General features: G+C 40.4%; 1 protein-coding gene across 14 annotated transcripts in view; it reads left to right on the forward strand.

Annotated features, from left to right (window-relative positions):
- MYCBP2 (MYC binding protein 2) overlaps positions 1-18,817 on the forward strand; it is a 217,510-nt gene that overhangs the window by 622 nt on the left and 198,071 nt on the right. The gene's annotated exons all lie outside the window — the stretch shown is intronic.

The following is an 18,817-nucleotide window of genomic DNA, read 5'->3' on the forward strand; positions in this document are numbered from 1 at the left end:
TGTCCAAGGGTGGCCGTGCTTGCGCCACTTGCCGCGTGTCTGTGTGTGTGTGTGTGTGTGTGTGTGTGTGTGTTCACGTCCGCGTTGACAGAGCTGTGTTTCATTGCTAGCTGATTGCTGGACCTTAGAAACATTTATTGAAATCCCTGGAGGGTGCGGTGGCTGCAACTCTGAGTGTGTGTGTGTGTGTGTGTGTGTGTAGTGGTGGTGGTGGTGGCGGGGGAGTGGGGGAGGTGTCATCCAGGGCAGCCGTCGCGTGTGATGCTGGACGCCCTGATGGTGCTGGTCGGTTCTGACACGTGTGTATTGTTGAGGAAGGAGGAGGCATGAGTCGCGGGTAGTCGGGTAATACCCGAAGAGAAGTGGCGGAGGAAGTGGCGTTTCCAGTGTCTCTGCCGCAATGTTATTTGCACGCCTCCTCCCCACCCCCATTCCGTTCTTCCTCCCTTTTCCAACTCGACCTCCGCCCCCTCCAAAGGTAATATGCCTTTCGGTAAGGGAAACAGTGATGGTGGGGATCTTCGGGCTGGAGGATAGGCACCAGGTTTCCTTTTCAAAGCCTTGTGAATAGGAGATGCAAATGGAGATTTCTGCAGGTGTGAAGAGAGCCTGATAGAGGGTTTCCTGGAGCTGCTCTTTAATAACTAGGCCTTTGGGTCTTGTAAAAATGTGGTTGCAGCTGTCCATGTGCTGGGCTGTCCCATCAGCCATTTCTCTTCATTTTGGGTTGTTTCCTCTGTTATTCGTGAGTTTTAGGATCCAAGGGGGGTCTTGTAGGGGAAGGGGGCACTCTGAAGAACCTCAGTCAATGGTGGCAGCTGGTGTAGCGTTCCACCGGTTGCAAATTTTGAGTAGCTCCTGGATTGCTTGCATTAGGTCTGGCTGTACCTATAGCCTCCTTGTTATAGATTTCAGTCACTTTCGTTTTGCTTTTCTTAAAATGTGGGTGCCTTTCTTTTTTTTTCCTTCTTGCCCAGGGCTCTCACATTTTCTCTCCCTTGCCCTTACATGCCACATACCCTGAAGGTTGATGACTGACTTGTTTGGCCAGCTTTGACAGTGGTTGCAGGGAGTTGGCCTTATCCTTTCTAAGTTATCTTCCTGCAGGAGGTGAGGCGAGCACAGGAGAATTTTGTCAAGTTAAAGACTTTCTTGGCTTATTGCTTTTTAGGCAAGAGGCAGGTGTGCTTTCCAACCATTATGCAAGGGGCTAGGCTATAAAGTCACCTGTTCACTCGTCAGTAGGTATTGTGACTTCAGCACTGAGGAGAGTTGCAAAGATCGAAGAGGGTGGTTCCCGCTTTTTCCTGGTGAACCAGTCTTGGAAGATGTGTGATTGTTTACTGGATTAGGCACGTGAGTGGTTTTGTCTGATGAACAGAAATGTGTGTAAACACCCCTTGCTATCTAACAAGAAAAAGCCAGAATGGTACAAGTTTGCTTCTTGCTAGAATTTCTGAAAATAGCACAAAACCACATTAGACAATTCCTCCCCCCCCCAATTATGTGTAATTTTGAGCTGTGGATGTTTAAATTGTTTACATTGCACCTATATTTGTGTAAGTCTCCTCAGAGAATTTAAATTTGTATTGTGTGTTGTTTCCAGACTTGTGCAATAATGTATGGCTAGTATATTCCTGTTTTGGCTTTCTACTACTTGTATAATAATGATAATGATTTTTATGTAAGTAAAACTGTATTAACACTTTCAGACAGAACTAATATAGATCAGTCATATGCATAAAACTTTGTGAGATTTTTAGTCTCTGGTCTTTTTTATATTAATAAATTGTTAATGAAAATGAGTAAAGATCTGGTTTAAGTATTTCAAAAATTGCCCACAGAAGCCAGCCTTGTGCTGCATGATATTGCTTGTTACTGCCTGTCTGGAGCATTGGTTTTTGCTGTTCACATTTTCAGTTTTTCAGCCTGTAGCTCCTTGGTATTTCGGATTTGATTGAGTTCTGTCACATTTCTTGATAAAGATGATGGCGAAAGTAGAGCTGGAATTTAGGTTCTGAATGAATGACATAATTGTTTAGCGTTGTAGTTAACAGTATTAAAGAAATTGAGATCATTCAGAGCCAGAATGGAGCAAGGGTATGGAATGAAGCTCTGTGAGCATATTTAAAGATGTGAGAGAAAAAGGGGTGGGAGGAAGACCAGAAAAAAGAGAACCAAGAGAAGAAAGTATTAAGGGGTTTTTGGGTCACATGTTTGAGGAAGTGGTCATGGAAGAGGAATGTGATGAGTGGATGAAAAGGGGTTGGAAGTTTGAGGGGTTCAGAGTTGAGGAAAAGATACCAAGTATGGGAGGGTAGATAAAGGAGGAGGAGGAAGAGAGAAAGGCAAGTGAGTGGGTGATAATTGGTAGGAAAAGGTCAAAGGGAGGTCTTGAACAGGTTTAAAATCACAGGTGGAGACTAGGCACTGAGAAAAGGTAAGGGCTTTAATTTGGAAGAAAAGGAGTTAAGAGTTTATAAGTATAAACAGTGTAGGTTTGTGGATGGGAGATCATTTTGGTAATACTAATGTCTAGCTGTTGTGGCCACCTGTAGAGTAAGCCAGTGGATGGAAGATCTGTCTCTCCCATTCACTGTAGCGCTTTCAAATATAAAAAGAGAGAAGGACAGTAAGATAAATCCATTAATAGCCTACTTCTCTCAGTGGAGTGGAAGTTTGAAGACAGCAGAAATCTAGTCTGTCTTGCTCTCTTCTAAACTGCCAGACCTGCAACAGTGCCTGACACAGCATGTGTTAGGAAATGATGTGGGATTGAGTCATTATATACATATCTCTTCTCAGGTAGTAATTTTCTTCATAGAAGTTGTTAACATCTGTGGCATCCTATAAAACATATAAACATATGTTAAGGAAATACTGTTCTCTTGGCATACTGCTAGGTAGAAATGTGAAATTAATTAGTCTTTCAGTTCAACAGCTAGGGCTGATCCAGGCCAAATCCATTTAGGTCTTCCACATGGGTGCGGGGTCCCAAACACTTGGACCATTTTGTGCTGCTTTCCAAGGCCATTAACAGGGAGCTGAATTTGAAGTGGAGCAACCAGGACACTAGCTCCCGGCTGGTGTCTGATTGTGGTGCTGACATCACAAATCATGGCTTTACCTGCCGTGCTGAGACATTGGCCCTATTCTTACTGTTTGTGTGTGTTTTAATATTTATTTTAGGGTGTGAGAGAAAAGAGATAGCATTTCCATCCACTGCTTGTTCCCCACATGCTCACAATAGTTGGGAATGGACCAGGGTGAAACTAGGAGCCAGGGACTCATTCCAGGTCTCTGACATTAATGACAGGAACTCAGTCATGTGAGGCAGTGTTGATGGCCACTGAGAGCCTGTGCTCACAGGAACCTGGAGTCTGGAGCCAGAGACAGGGCTGGGTATTGAACCTATGTACTCCAGGATGGGATGCAGATGTGTTAACCAGTAAGCTGAATGCTTGTCGTGGAAAATGAAAAAAAAATTTTAATGATATAAACCTCTGAAGGAAATAAAGCTGATCACATGTGATAGAGTGATTTATAGTGGGTCTGTTTTATTTTCGTTAATGCTGTCAGGAAAGGTCTCTTTAGAAGTTGGCATTTAAGTTGAAACATAAGCATGAGGAGGTAGATGTGGGAAAAGAGTGCTTCAGGGCACTTCTGGTGTTCAAATAGTACCATGGAAAATAATTTGCCAGTCCATGTTGAGTGGATTCAGTGCTATAGATGATGTTGTATTTGTCGGATAGAGAAGTAGGATTCAACCCTAATGGGATCAGTGATTCAGACATCAAACAATTGGTCAAGAGCTTGGAGTCAAAATCGGACTACTTTTAAATACTGGATCTTTAGTACATTCTGCAACTTCTTTGTCTCCCTTTAATATGTAGAATAGAGATAATAATAATGTGGATAGTTGATAGCAAATGAATTCATATATAAGGTATTTGATACACTGAATGCTGTGTATGTTATGTTTACTTTAGCTGAGGGGTTTGGGGACTCAAATAGAGGGTAAGGATCATCTGTATCTTTTTTTTCTTGGTTTCAGTGACTGTTCAGTGTGAATAACTTTAGTTCAGTAAATGAATAAATGTATTTTTAAATGAATGAGACACATCAAAATTGGAACATTCTTGGGCTGAGAAGTTGGACGGGAAATGAATAAAGGAATGTTTCCTAAGTTCTGAGTGTGAATGACAGTGTAATCTTGCACGTGGGGAGTAAGGGCTGAGGCAGAATGTCTTTTTCCATCTGTGTTGAGTTGAGTAAGTTAATGGATTTTTTTCTTTGTGCATTTTTTCACTTGTAATCATACATGATTATTGGAGGGACATTGTGTTTGCACAGAGAGCCTATTACGTATTTTCTGTTCATATTTAAATTTGTGTGTTATAAATTTTCTTTTCAGAATTTGTAATTGAATTGTCAGGATTAAAGTGTGACTGGAGGTCAAAGAAAAAAATAATTGAAACTGGTGACAGTGTTGACTATATGGTTAAAAGCAAAGTGATGCCAGGAGAAAGCTGATATCCTGGAAGATAGAAGTTAGGGTATCTGGGTCGGGAAGTGGTAGGAGAACAAGTGAATGGAAACAGTATGGGAGCAGTTTGAGAGCAGACTGGACTGCTGCTTTTCTTCTCTAAGCTGAACTGATTGAATTCCTTCAGGTGCCCTGTCTTTTCTTATTGTAAATTATACTTGTGTATGTGCATGAGATTTGGCTATTACAGGCTAAGGTGATAATTAATCCAGTAAATGTTTGGGGGCTGTTACTTGGGACTAACCTTTGAGCCTAAAGTGATTTGTAAGGTGAAATCCTAGTTGAGTTTATTATCTGGGACTGAAAGATAGAGACAGTTATTTAGGAGAATGTTAAATGAAGTGACTATGAAACTTACAGGATTGCATTCCGGATCTGCTCACGTGCATGAAAAGAGCTAAGAAAACATGGTTTGTGTGTAGGTAGTAGTGAGAATTCTTTTGGGGAAGGTGTCACGAGAGAAAGCCATGATATGATATTCCATTCTGGAGGTGGAGGCTTTGCCCAGTGGTAGGGCGTCTTGAGGATAAAAGAAAGAATTAGATTTTATTCAGGAAACACTAATCAACACTGATTTTGATTTGTGAAGAGACACAGGAATGTGTTAGGAAATGATGTGGGATTGAGTCATTATATAAATATCTCTTTGCAGATAGGTAGTAATTTTCTTCATATAAGTTGTTAACGTCTGTGGCATCCTATAAAACATATAAACATATGTTAAGGAAATACTGTTCTCTTGGCATACTGCTAGGTAGAAATGTGAAATTAGTCTTCAGTTCAAGAGAATATTTTTCCATTGTCAGCTTAAAGAAAAAAATATTAATTCAAAAATACTATATTTTAAAATATTTGTTTAAAATTGTCCATAGAATAGCTTCAGTTTTTCCCCTTGAAAAACTGACTAAATTTATAGGTTTTTGCAAGAAGTTATATGAATAAAATTCCCCTTTTTCTTTAAAAGATATATTTATTTTTATTAGGCAGAACAGATTCACAGAGAGAAGGAGAAACGGGGAGAAAAATCCTTCATCTGCTGTTGTACTCCCCAAGTGACTGCAGTGGCCAGAGCTGAACTAATCTGAAGCCAGCAGCCAGGAGCTTCTGGGTATCCTGTGTGAGTGAGGAACACAAGGCCTTGGGCCATCCTTCATTGCTTTCCCAGGCCATAAGCAGAGAGCTGGATGGGAAGTGAAGCAGCTAGGACACGAACCTGCAAGGCGAGGATTTAGTCAATGAACCTTTTTGTAGGGCCCTAAAAATAATTTTCATTATAATAAAATTTACTCTTTTTAAGTTCACATTTGAGGAGTCCTGGAACTGTTACCATAGGCAAATATGGAGCATCTCTGTCTCCTCAGGAAGTTTCTTCAGGTCTTCAAATTCCTGATCACTGATACTGGTCACTAATATTAAACCCTATTCTTCAAGACAGGGTCCCAAATATCATTGATCTTTTATTTCTTGTAACCAGAAGTTAGACTTTGAGGCTTCTTTAGGTTTTTTTAAGACTCAGTTTAGCAGGTACATTGTGTGTATACTGAATACTGCATATTGCCTCCCAGACAGAGGTGGTTAGTTCGTTTCTCATTGATTAATGAGTATGATTGTTTATGTGGGATGGTACTCTCTGGCTCTGACCTATGTCAAGGTGTACTCTGTCCATTTGCAATGAATGAATAACTATGGCATACTGTAACTTTCAGCCTGTGAAAATCTTTGACAGGGTCAATAATTTTGTTAAGAGTTCCAAAATAATGACTTTTAAAAAATACTGTGTTCTTCTATATTTATTAACTGATGGTCTTTTGCAAAGAATAGTTTTTCCCTATGAACTGGTAATGAACTGTAGTTTTAAGAGACCAGAACAGATGCCTAATCTGCCTCTCCTGTCCCCTGCCATTGGCCAGGTTGGTGTGATAGTCCAGTGGTGGTGTGGTTATCCACCCAGATCACACAGTTAGATACATAGCTCTCTAGCCATTGAGAATATTGATAGCTAAAATTGTTTTCAGCTGAGTGCAGGCAAGACCCTTAGCTAGCAGAGCTGCTTCCTGCAAAGCCATGCTTTTTCTTCCCAGGATGCCTGCATCTGAAGTTTATTCTGTATAAAGGCATTAAATGCCTGTCACTTTGGCTTGAAGAGAGGACTGCTTATAAGGTCCATCCCAATTCCCCACAAGAGTGGCTCAGGCATTTCTGTGCATATGTTTTCTGTTGAGTCCCTTTCCGTGCTCAGTCCCCTTTCCCCAAAAGTTGACTGAAGGGATAATCTCCAGTGATTTTTTTGATTTGCAAGTCTTGGTTTCTGGCTCGGTTCCCTGGAGAATTCTACTTGGGGCAGTTGATGTCATGAATGTTCTGAGGAAGTAAACTTTAAAGTGAAATTTTGGAATCAGATTATCTGCTGGATGGCAATGAGAGCTTCCTTCTAATGGTAGATGGAATGCTGGTATTGATAACCCTTGGCATAGATGGTAGCTGTGCAACTGTCAAATCCTTCACAGGTGACAAGGTGGGATGCAGTTCTCATGAAAGGACTGTCTGCTCTGGTGGCTATGTGTGATATCTTAGGTTTTGAGACGTCCAGAGAAATTACTGACAGGAAAGTGTAATCATATGGCTGTTGATAAGTGACATTAATAGACTGGAGAAAGATTGTGGAAGGCTGAAGATCACTGAGGGAAAAATGTGAAAGAAATTTCTTCAGCTGTATGTTAAAAATTGTCTACAGTTGGAGGGAAGAAGCCAAGGGTTAAGCTCAAGAGGACAGCAAAGCTCGAGGATGACTTTGATTCTCAGCAAGATTGCTCTGCCAGGGTCAGTACTCCAAATGGGAAAGAATAGGACCATGGGCCTCCTGATGGGACATCTTAGTTGATGCATCTCAACTCTCCCTTATCTCTTTGGACCTGTAGAAATATGCTGCTTCTGGCTAGAAGGTAGCTGCTCGAAGGTTCTGATCCCATTTACTGCCTTTGCCTTGCTGTTTTTTCCAAATCAGTAAGCAGTGTTAAGTCGTAACAGAATCTATTGGGAAGTGGTGGACCATCTGAGGGATTATATACATACTCAGTGGTGAGTGCTCTCGTGTGCCCCCATGCACATGTGTGCGTAAACACACACACATACACAGTGATTCCCAAATTGTTCACCAAGGCAATTGAAAACACCACATCAGGGCCTGGCACGGTAGCCTAGTAATGAAGTCCTCTTCTTCCACCTACCATGATCCCATTTGCGTGCCAGTTCGTGTCCTGGTTGCTCCGCTTCCCATCCAGCTCCCTGCTTATGGCCTGGGAAAGCAGTAAAGGATGGCCCAAGGACTTGGTATCCTGCACCCAAGTGGGAGACCTGGAAGAAGTTCCTTCCCTTGGCTTTGGATCATTTCAGCTCTGGCTGTTGCGGCCCCTTGGGGTGTGAATAAGCAGATGGAAGATCGTTCTCTCTCTGCCTCTTTCTCTCTGTATTTCTGCCTTTCCAAAATAGTAATAAAATAAATCTTAAAACAGAAAAACACAACAGCAAACACACAGGAATGCCAGGGGATGTTTCTAGGGATACAGACCAATGTCTATCAAAAGCTACTAAAGTTGAGTTAAATTATGGTTTTGACATTAGATTCTGCCACATTTCTTTTGATGTCATATTCCTTGCCACATTGGACTTTTTAATAGTTGGCTGTGGCATAAATCAGAAACCACACAAAATCCACGTGGAACAGGAAAAACAGGGTTGAGTCTCCAAGTTTGAGAAGTTGTGTAGTACCCAACAGGTATACATGTCGTGGTTGTTAAAACTATTTTTCTTTCAATTTATACATATCAGTATTTAAATGGCTACCAACCTACTAGTGCATAAATTCTTACTATTTCCTTGAACTAACTGCTTAATAAATGCTACTGTTAGGAGTTTCTTTTCACCTTTAAGTGCTGCGGAGGAATTACTGATGAGGGCTGTATCTGGGCACAGCCAAAAGCTTTGTGTTGGTCTTAGCTTATCTAGCGACTAGTGCGTCTAGGTGGGTAGCCTGAAAGGGACAGAGGCCAGCTGGTCCATATGCCTTGGAAACAAATGGGATTCTGTTTGGATGCACTTTGTTGTCTGTGTTCTTACTAAAATATTTGGCATGTAAAAATTGTATAGAGGGTACACTGTGATAATCAGATCCATGTATATATGATTGGCATTTCCGTCTCCTTGAACATTAATCATTTCTTTGTTGGGAACTTTAGAACTCCTCTCTCTGCATCTTTATAAAATATGTAAAGGATTGTTATAAACTACAGTTAGACTACTGTGCTATACAGATAGAACTTAGTCCTAGCTACCCATTCAGTGGCTGTGTTTCTTCTCATCCACACCATTCCTAGCCTCTGTTGACCACTATTCTATTTCTACTTCTGTGAAATCAACTTTCTTAGCTCCCATATATGAAAACATGTGATATTTTTGGCTGTAGTTGTCCCATATTCTGGGCATGAGCCTGCCTTTCCAGCTTACAGGGACTTGGCCAACAGCACTACTTGACTGCTGTTAGAGTATTTGTTTTCCCCATCACAGGGATCATTTTATGGCACAAGAGGATCCGTGGGATCCCTTTGTCCTAGTATATACCACATCATCCGTGAGCTGCTGACTTGACAGAGTGGTAAAGCAATGTCTGGATGGCACAGCTGATAAGGACATGCTGTATGTAGAGTGGGCAGGATCCCTTGTGTGGAGAGCAGCGACCCGGGAGCTGACCCCACGCATATGAGGGACCTCTAGATGGCGGCTGGCTCAAGGCCAGGAGGCAGCAGGAAAGTAGAAGGTCACAGGTGAGGCGAATTTGCTTCCTCTCCAGGGCCTGGCCTGGAGGTCAGGCAGATTTGCCGCCTCTGGAAGAGCGATATTTATAAGCAGCCGGAAAAAGCTGGACCAACACGGACGGACGGACGGACAGAAACAGAGCCTGGAGTGTCGAGTGATTTCTTCCGCGGGACAGGAGACCCCGATACCCTTGTGAGGATAAGCTGCCATCCTCCAGCGTTTCCAGAAAGCACACATCAAAGTAGGAGTGGCCTTACTTAACCTCACTCCGTATAATCTGCCTGGAAAATGCATGCTTCTCAGCACTAGAAGTTGAAAGATCCAAATTCTCAAAAAATGTTCCAGAAGATATGGCCACAATCCTATTACACTTTAAGTTACAGTTGCTACTGGGACTTTGGCTTCTTTTCTAAAGAAAACAGTGATGACTTATGTAGGGGTACTGTTAAAAAATAACTTGATATGGACACAACTAATGTACCATTCCCGTGGAGGAGGTAGAGAAGACTGAAGCATGGATAATTGTCACACAGTGATCTTCTTGGTTTCTGTTGATAATTCCTTGTCCAGTGTTTCTGGTGAATGAATGTGAGAAGGACCTGGTGACCATCCAGTGAAGTCAGCTAGCTGAACCAGCAGAAATGCTAATCTAAATTGCAGGGAATCTAGAATGGCTAGTGCAGATATATTGTTAGTGTCCATTTGGGCCTTGAAACCACCATTCATAATGAGGGCTGTAGGTTGTCCTACCTTTTTCCTCAGAATAGTTTTTCCAGGAAGTGACACATTAGAATTCTGAAAGAACTTTTCGCAGCATGTATTTGAAGCAAGTGAGTCTTAATGATAGAATGGGACATCTATAGTTGAGTGCCGGTGAGGGTAGAGCCTATACCTGCTGTCAGAGTGGAGAGACTCAGTCTGCCCCACTGCTGGAATTGTTGCTTGGCCATAGACTCTTACCTGACTTTCTTACTGTCTTGGACTGAAACGAGCTGCCCTGCCCTTGGTTATGTGGCATTTTGGGCACAACCTGCATGTTATGGTTTTCAGTAGAACTATAATTACTATTTTTCAAAAATTGTTTCCGTTAAATACTAGTATATGACAATATAGGTCTAATATGTTATATATTTTAATGTAATATGTAAAATAAAATGCACTGATATTAACTATCTGTAACCTTGCTAAGCTCACCTATTTTATCAATTTGAGTAAGTTCCCTACATTTCCTACTGATTCTTTTAGTCATAAGTATGCATTGAATTTTGTCAAATACTTTATCTATTGAAATGACCATATATTGAATGAAGAAAATTCTGCCATATTATTGTTTTGAATGTTAAGTCGTACATTTCTGGGGATACAAGCTTCTTGAATGTAGTGTAGAGTTTGATTTTTTTATTAACATTTGGTGATTCTTGTCCATGAGTGACACTGGTTTTGTTATTTTTTTTGTATCTTTGCTAGGTTTTAGTGTTTACCGTACTCTATAATTATCCTCATCACATGAACTAAATTAGTAATCCACTCACCTGTATTTTTTAAGTTTATGTGGGATTGGTGTAATTTCTTCTTAAAGGTTTGATGGGCTTCGCCAGGGGAAACCCATTTATTTGATCCTGGAATTTTCTTTTGGAAAAGCTTTGAATAATTCCTTCTTTTAAATAAATAAGGGGTATTAAGATTTTCTGTTACTTTTTACAACAATTTTAGAATTTTTGTGTTTTTTTATATTGGAAAAATATGTCCATTACCTAAATTGCTGAAATTTTTTGTCATAAGCCTGTCCGTAGCATTCTGTTATTATCTTTTAATGTCTCTGGAATCTGTGGTTAAAATTCCACCCCCGCTTTTTTTAAAATAACTTTTCTAGAACAATTTTAGGTTCTTGGTGAAACTGATGGGAAGGTTCAGCGGTTTCTCATCTGCCTCCTGGGTAGCTCTGCCTATCTGCTGCTGTACTTCTTCCCTTGCCTCTCAACTTCAGACAGCGATCAAAAAAGATATGATTGAACTTGAGATGGTTGGAAACCTATAGTATACAGTCTTTTCCGATTGAAGTCTTTCCACTTATTAATTTAAGCTTCCTTTATATTTTTGTGGCTTGGTATATCTTTTTAGTTTTGAATAATAAATATCCCCTTGTCTGGATGTATCAGAATTTATTCACCTGCTGAAGGACATGCTGGTTGCTTCTAAGTTTTGACAGTTAGGAGGTGGTTGTAAGTGGTGTGTTTTGTTTTAGTTTCAAATTCTACTCCATTGCTGGTATTTAGGAAAGTGGTTAACTTTTATATGTATTAACATTGTATCAGGCAACATTGCTATAATGGCTTATTAGTTCCAGAAATTTCTTTGCTAATGTCTTTGGGTTTTCTACAGAACTGATCATGTTATTTACAACCAAAGATAGTTTATTTCTTCCTTTTTGGGCTGTGTTGTTTTCATTTCCATTTGCTTTATTCCATTGACTGATTCTTCCAGTTTTGGACAAAGAGAATAGTGCCTTCTCATTGTTAAGTGAGTTGCAAGTTTAATATAAAAGACTTTGTCACATTGAGGCCATTGACTTGATTCATGCTTTACTGAGAGTTTTATGTATGCATATTAGATTATCCCCAAGTACTTTTTCTCTGCATCTGTTGATATGATCTTGTGATTTGTCATTTTTAGTTGAGTTACACACAAATGTTGAACCAGCCTTGTATACCCCAGATAATTGCCATTTGGTTGTGGTATATACTTTAAGAAATATATTATTGGATTTAATTTGCTAATATTTTAGCAAATATGGGGGTTTTCATCTGTTTCAGAGGAATTCTGGTTTGTAATTTTTTTTGCCTTATGTTTTTGTTTGGTTTTATTTAGAGTAACACCAGCCTCATGGAATAAGTTAGGAAATATTCCTTCTGTGTCTGTTCTCCAAGAGAGACAGTAGAGGATTGGTATAATGCCTTTCTTAAATATTCAGCAGAATTCATCAGTAAGTGCAGGGGGTTAAACTGCTTATCAGGATGACCCCATACCACATCAGATCTCCTGTTCAAGTCCCAAATATTCTACTTCCTGCTAATTGCTTGAGAAGGCAGTGGGTTGTAGCGTCCTGTGCTGGGATACCTGCCACTGACAGGGAGCGCTTGCATGCCGAATGCAGTCCAGCTCATTCCCAGCGGTTTAGTCTTCTAGGAGTAAACTAGCAGTTGTAAGATACCTTTCTCTCTGTCACTCTGCTTTTCAAATAAATGAAGAAATTCTTTGATTTGAGAAATAGTCACTGAGCTTTTTGGAATTTTTGTTTCTGAAAACTTTAATTATTGATCTAACTCTCTAATAGCCATCTGCTACTTCAGTGGGTTAAACAGATCGTGTCCTTCAAAGGACTGACCCGTTTCATCTAGATTGGTTGTTCATATTATACTTTTGTTGTTTTACTGTCGGAGGACTTAGTGATAGCTTGTGTTTTCATTCATCATCATTTTTTATTTTTTTTTATCTTTTTTCCTTGATCCTTCTAGATAACAGTCTATCAGTTTGAATGATAATTCCAGTGAATTGATTTTTCTCTATTTTGAATTAACTTTTCCCTATTTTGTGGACTTTCTTTTGTTACAATGTATTTTTTTAATTATTTATTATTTAACTTCATTAATTACATTGTATTATGTGACACAGTTACATAGATACTTGGGTTCTCCCCCCCCATACCCTCCCACCATGGTGGATTCCGCCACCTTGTTGCATAACCACAGCTCAAGTTCAGTTGAGATTCCCCCATTGCAAGCGTATACCAAACATAGAGTCCAGCATCTTATTGTCCAGTAATGTATTTTATTTTTGTATTTGTTTTTAATTTTCTATTGATTTTTTATTTGCTGTACTTTTTCTACTTATTTTGGCTTTGTTCTTTTTTCTAGTATTGTAAGGTAGACTCAGGTAATTTTACTTTTCTAATATGCACACTGAAACTACGAATTTTCTTCTAAGCACTACTATAGTTGCATCCTGCTTAAGTATATTTTAATTTAATTAAAAATATTTAAATCTTATGATTTTTATCTCTGATCTATGATGCATTTAACTAACTTCAGATTTCGATATTTCTTTCATTGTTTTCTCTTTCATGTACTTTGCATGATTTTGATCTTTTAATATTTATTGAGATATTTATTACACAGTGTATAGTCAGTATTTGTAATTGTACCATTAAACACTTGAATCTATTCCTCCATTCTTGTAAATGTCATTTAATTAAAGTTGAATGATAGTGTTATTTGAATGTTTTGTGTCTGCATTCATTCTTTTTCTGTAGTTTTTTTTTGGGGGGGGGTTGCTGATAGAAGGGCATTAAAAATATTTTAGTCTGTGGATCTTTGTTTAATTTTGTGAGTTTTTGCCACACGTACCTTAAATTTCTGGTATTAGGTCTGTATACATTTATAACTATTAAAAGTTTCTGGTGTATTATGACCTATTTACAAATGCAGCATGTGTAGGAACCTGTCCTATGCGCCTTACATTGCTACTCTGTTGATCTTAGCTTTTGAATTAAAGTGTTTAGATCATTAATATTTACTATTATTAAGTACTGCTGTGATAACCTTTGGGTCAGCGGTTTTGTTTTTTTTCTTTTTTCTTCTTTGCTATCTTCTGGTTTTATGTTTAGGTTTTTGGTTGTTGTTTTTCTGTCTCAGGGATTACACTATATCTGTACCTAACCTGTCACAGGTTACAGTAAGAAACCTTGCTGCCGGGCCCGGCGGCGTGGCCTAGCGGCTAACGTCCTCGCCTTGAAAGCCCCGGGATCCCATGTGGGCGCTGGTTCTAGTCCCGGTGGCTCCACTTCCCATCCAGCTCCCCTTCTTGTGGCCTGGGAAAGCAGTTGAGGACGGCCCAATGCTTTGGGACACTGCACCCGCTGCGTGGGAGACCCGGAGGAGGTTCCAGGTTCCCGGCTTCGGATCGGCGTGCGTCGGCCCGTTGCGGCTCACTTGGGGAGTGAATCATCGGACGGAAGATCTTCCTCTCTGTGTCTCCTCCTCTCTGTATATCTGGCTGTAATAAAATGAATAAATCTTTTTTTTAAAAAAAAAGAAACCTTGCTGCCATAGAAATAGCTTCGTTCCCTCTCTCCAGGTGACTTTCTGTTACAGTTGTCATATATAGCTATATACTTTGTAAAAGTCATTGTTAGACAGGAGAGAGAGAGACTCTTTATCCAGTGGTGCACTTCCCATATAGCCCCAGTTACCAGGCCTGGGTCAGGCAGTGGCTGGGAGCCAGGAGCTTCATCCAGGCCTTGCACATGGGTCATAGAGACCCCAGCGATTAGACTACCTTCATTATTTCCCTAGGTACATTGGCTGGTACTGGATCAAGAGTGGAGCAGCTGGAACTCAACGCCCATGTAGGGCATTCACAGCTTTTCCTGCTACACTGTGTTATCAGCCCTGTTAACTTCTTATGCGATAATTTAATTTGCACTTGTTTTTGGAGGACATTTTAGGCTGACATAGAATTCTGAGTAATGTATTCTTTTAGCACTTCAGTGATGCATTTTCAGTCTTGTCACCTCTGATTTCTGACAAGAAATAGTTAGTAATTTGAACTTCATTCCTTCTAATGGTACATGTTATTTTTCTATAATTCTCTTAAGAATTTTTGGTTTTTTGATTTTCAGCAGTTTTATTTGATGTGTCTAGACATAGTTTTCTTTGGATTTATTTTCTTTCGGGAATGCTGAGCTTTTTTGATTGTGTAATTTGTATCTTACTCTAAATTTTGTACTTTTTTTCTGCCATTGCTTCTTAGAATGTTCTACTCTGATTTCTTTCTTCTACCTCCTGATAGTCAAGTGACAATTATGATAACACTTTTGAGTTTGGCTCGTAAGTCTGACTTTTTCAGCTTTTTTTGTTTTGGATTTATAATCTTATGTCAATTTTATGTAATCTCATTTCAGTAATTTTCTTTTTTTAAAGATTTATTCATTTTATTACAGCCAGATATACAGAGAGGAGGAGAGACAGAGAGGAAGATCTTCCGTCCAATGATTCACTCCCCAGGTGAGCCGCAACGGGCCGATGCGCGCCGATCCGAAGCCGGGAACCAGGAACCTCTTCCTGGTCTCCCACGCGGGTGCAGTGTCCCAATGCATTGGGCCGTCCTCGACCGCTTTCCCAGGCCACAAGCAGGGGAGCTGGATGGGAAATGGAGCTGCCGGGATTAAAACCGGTGCCCATATGGGATCCCGGGGCTTTCAAGGCGAGGACTTTAGCCGCTAGGCCACGCCGCCGGGCCCTCCAGTAATTTTCTAACTCAAACTCTTTACTCTGCATTTCCATTTTCTTCCTGAACCATTTTTTTTAACATAATATATTCAGTTTTAGAGTTTGCATTTGATTACTTTTTAGGGACTGAGGGTTTTTGGTTTGTTTGTTTTGCTAATAGCTTAGTTCCATTGAATTCCATTTCTTTGGTCTTACTAATGGAATAATGTATTTCTAGTACTTTATAGTCATTAGACAGTATATAGATCTCTTAGTTGCTGTCTTTTAATAACTTTTTGCTTAAACTTCATCACTTTTTTCGTTTTTGCAATGTAAGACTATGATTTGTCTTTTTTTTTTCTTTTAAGATTTATTTATTGGTTTGGGGAGCAGAGCTACAAGAGAGGAGAGAGAGAGAGAGAGAACGAATGAACACGAACAGGAACATGGGATGCCTTCCATCCCCTGGTTCATTTCCTAAATAGCTGCAATGGCCAAGCCTAAGCCAGCAGGGCAGGTCAGCTGGGCTTTATACATTCCTGGGGAAGAGTTCAGACTTCAAGGCCTCAGCTGTTGCCCTCCTGAGCACCTCCGTGGGACAGCTGGGACTCAGTGCCCTTAGGAGATGCCTGTGGCCAGGCAGCGGCTGAATTGGCTGCTCCACAGGTCTGGCCTCTCTTTTGGTGCCACTTCTAAGGCCTTGGCCTGTAGGGCGTCATTGCTTCCTTGGACAGAACTGACAGACAAAAGAAAAAAAATTATCAGGCAGGAAAATTGACTCTTGAATGAGTTGTTTTTGCATATTTTTCGATTTTCACAAAATTTTCTCTCTCACTTTCTAATATTTTGCCCAAAGTATTACTTGTAAATGGTGGAGGAAATAGGTTGTCTTTGGGCTTGTGTTACCCTACTAGAACCAGCCTTTTCTGACTCCTTTTAAGATTTTTTTTTTATCTGTGGTTTTTAGCAATTTAATAATATTAGCAAAACACTTGAAAGGATTTCTGCTTGGAAGATGGAGTGACAGAAAAAAGGAGAGACAGGAGAGAAAGGGACTTTCCCCAAATGGCCACAATAATGAGGACCGAGTCAGGCTGATTCCAGGAGCCAGGAATTCCATCTGGGTCTCCTTCATGGGTGGCAGAGATCCAAGTTTAGCCATCTTCTCCAGCTTTCGTATGCACATTATCAGGCAGGTGGGTTGGAAAAAGCCGCTGGGACTTGAGCCAGCAATTCAGTAGGTGGTGGCTTAATGTGCTGCACGACAATGCTAACCTTTATCAAAACAGAACTGTTGGGGAACTTTTTGGGAGCTGAAATGGTGCCACCTGTGATGCACAGGTGAGCTTTGGCTGGTTTTATGCCTGCAGCTGTTCAACTTTGAATCCAATTCCCTGCTAAAGGCCTCTACAACCCGTCTAGAGACTGAATGAAACTCCTTGCTCAGTGCTGGCTCTTGGCGGCCATCTGGGAAATTAACCAGTAAATGGAAGATCTTTCTGCCTTACCCCCTTTGTAACTGACTTCAAATAATAAGTACATCATTTAAAGGGTGTGCGTTTGTATACTTGTTAGTCCTAGATGTCTGTATGTATGTACTTGCTAGATATCTTTGTATGTATACTTGAGTTTCTTAGAGATCTGTGATACTTTTATTGAATTATAAATTTTGGTCTTTATTAAATATTACTTCAAACCAAATCTGTTGTCCTTATAGGAATCCAAATAGACATTTGATAATGTTCAATATCTTACATGCACTTGCATTTTGTCCTTGTGTATAGGTCTGTGTGTGTGTGTATCCTCCAGGGGCACTAAAAGAATTTTGTAAATAGGTAAGGCACATAGTGCATTTTTGGTTCATTGAGCTTCAAATGTTTAAGACACATACCAAGACACTTTGGACCATTTGTCTAAGCAATGAATATGATATTTGTGTATGGGACATGCATTTATGATAACATAATAAATACTTTAGGCTTTATGGGCTATACAAACTGTCGTAACTATTTGGCTATGTGCTTTTAACTTAAAAACAATCACATCACAATATGTAAACAAATGAGCATGGCTACAGTGCAACATAGATTTATTTACAAAAGAGTTGGAAGGTAGATTTGGCCTGGGGACTGTAGTTTGCTGACCTCTGAGGTAGGTGCTGATAGTTGCAGAACTACATTGTGAAGTGAGGGGGAAAATAAAGGAATTTTGAAAGTCGATATTGCTAGGCATCTGTAATGGGAATAAGACTGTAGAAGATGAGATTAGAAAATCAGTTAGGACCAGGTTGCTGTGTTATGCATATTGCTTTATTTGAGAATAGTATGGAATCATCATAGGCTTTAAGGTAATGTAGTGATACAGTAAGCTTTTTTTTTTAAAGATTTATGCATTTTATTACAGCCAGATATACACAGAAGAGGAGAGACAGAGAGGAAGATCTTCTGTCCGGTGATTCACTCCCCAAGTGAGCCGCAACGGGCCAGTGCGCGCCGATCCGAAGCCGGGAACCTGGAACCTCTTCTGGGTCTCCCACGCGGGTGCAGTGTCCCAATGCATTGGGCCGTCCTCAACTGCTTTCCCAGGCCACAAGCAGGGAGCTGGATGGGAAGTAGGGCTGCCAGGATTAGAACCGGCGCCCATATGGGATCCCGGGGCTTTCAAGGCGAGGACGTTAGCCGCTAGGCCACGCCACCGGGCCCGATACAGTAAGCTTTTAATTTGTAGTGGCTGGCATAGTGGGGCTACTATTTACTGTATTGGCATCCCATTTTAAAGTGTTGGTTCAAGTCCTACTTACTGTGCTTCCAAACTAGCTCTCCACTGATGCACATGGGAAGCAATAGAAGATGGCCCTGTAGTTGGGCTTCTGCAACCTTATGCGGGATGCCCAGGTGGGAGTTCCTGGCTCCTGACTTTGACCTAGCTTAGTTCTGCCTTTTTCAGCCATCTGGGGAGTAAACCAGTGGATTGAACATCTCTTCCCCTCTCTCTGTTGCCTTGCCTTCAGATAAACAAATAGTGTTTTTTGTTGTTGCTTTTTAAAAAATATTCAATTTGTAAAGGCATGTAGAAAGATAAATGAATAGCAGTGCTTCTGTTAAGGGAGTAGTTAATGTAATTCTGGCCAAGGAAATAAGTAAAAGGTTGTGGCATGGATGAAAAGCAGGGATTTGAGACATTTTTGCATTAG

Source organism: Ochotona princeps, chromosome 12 (genome assembly GCF_030435755.1).
Source record: "Ochotona princeps isolate mOchPri1 chromosome 12, mOchPri1.hap1, whole genome shotgun sequence".
NCBI classification, from domain to species: Eukaryota; Metazoa; Chordata; class Mammalia; order Lagomorpha; family Ochotonidae; genus Ochotona; species Ochotona princeps.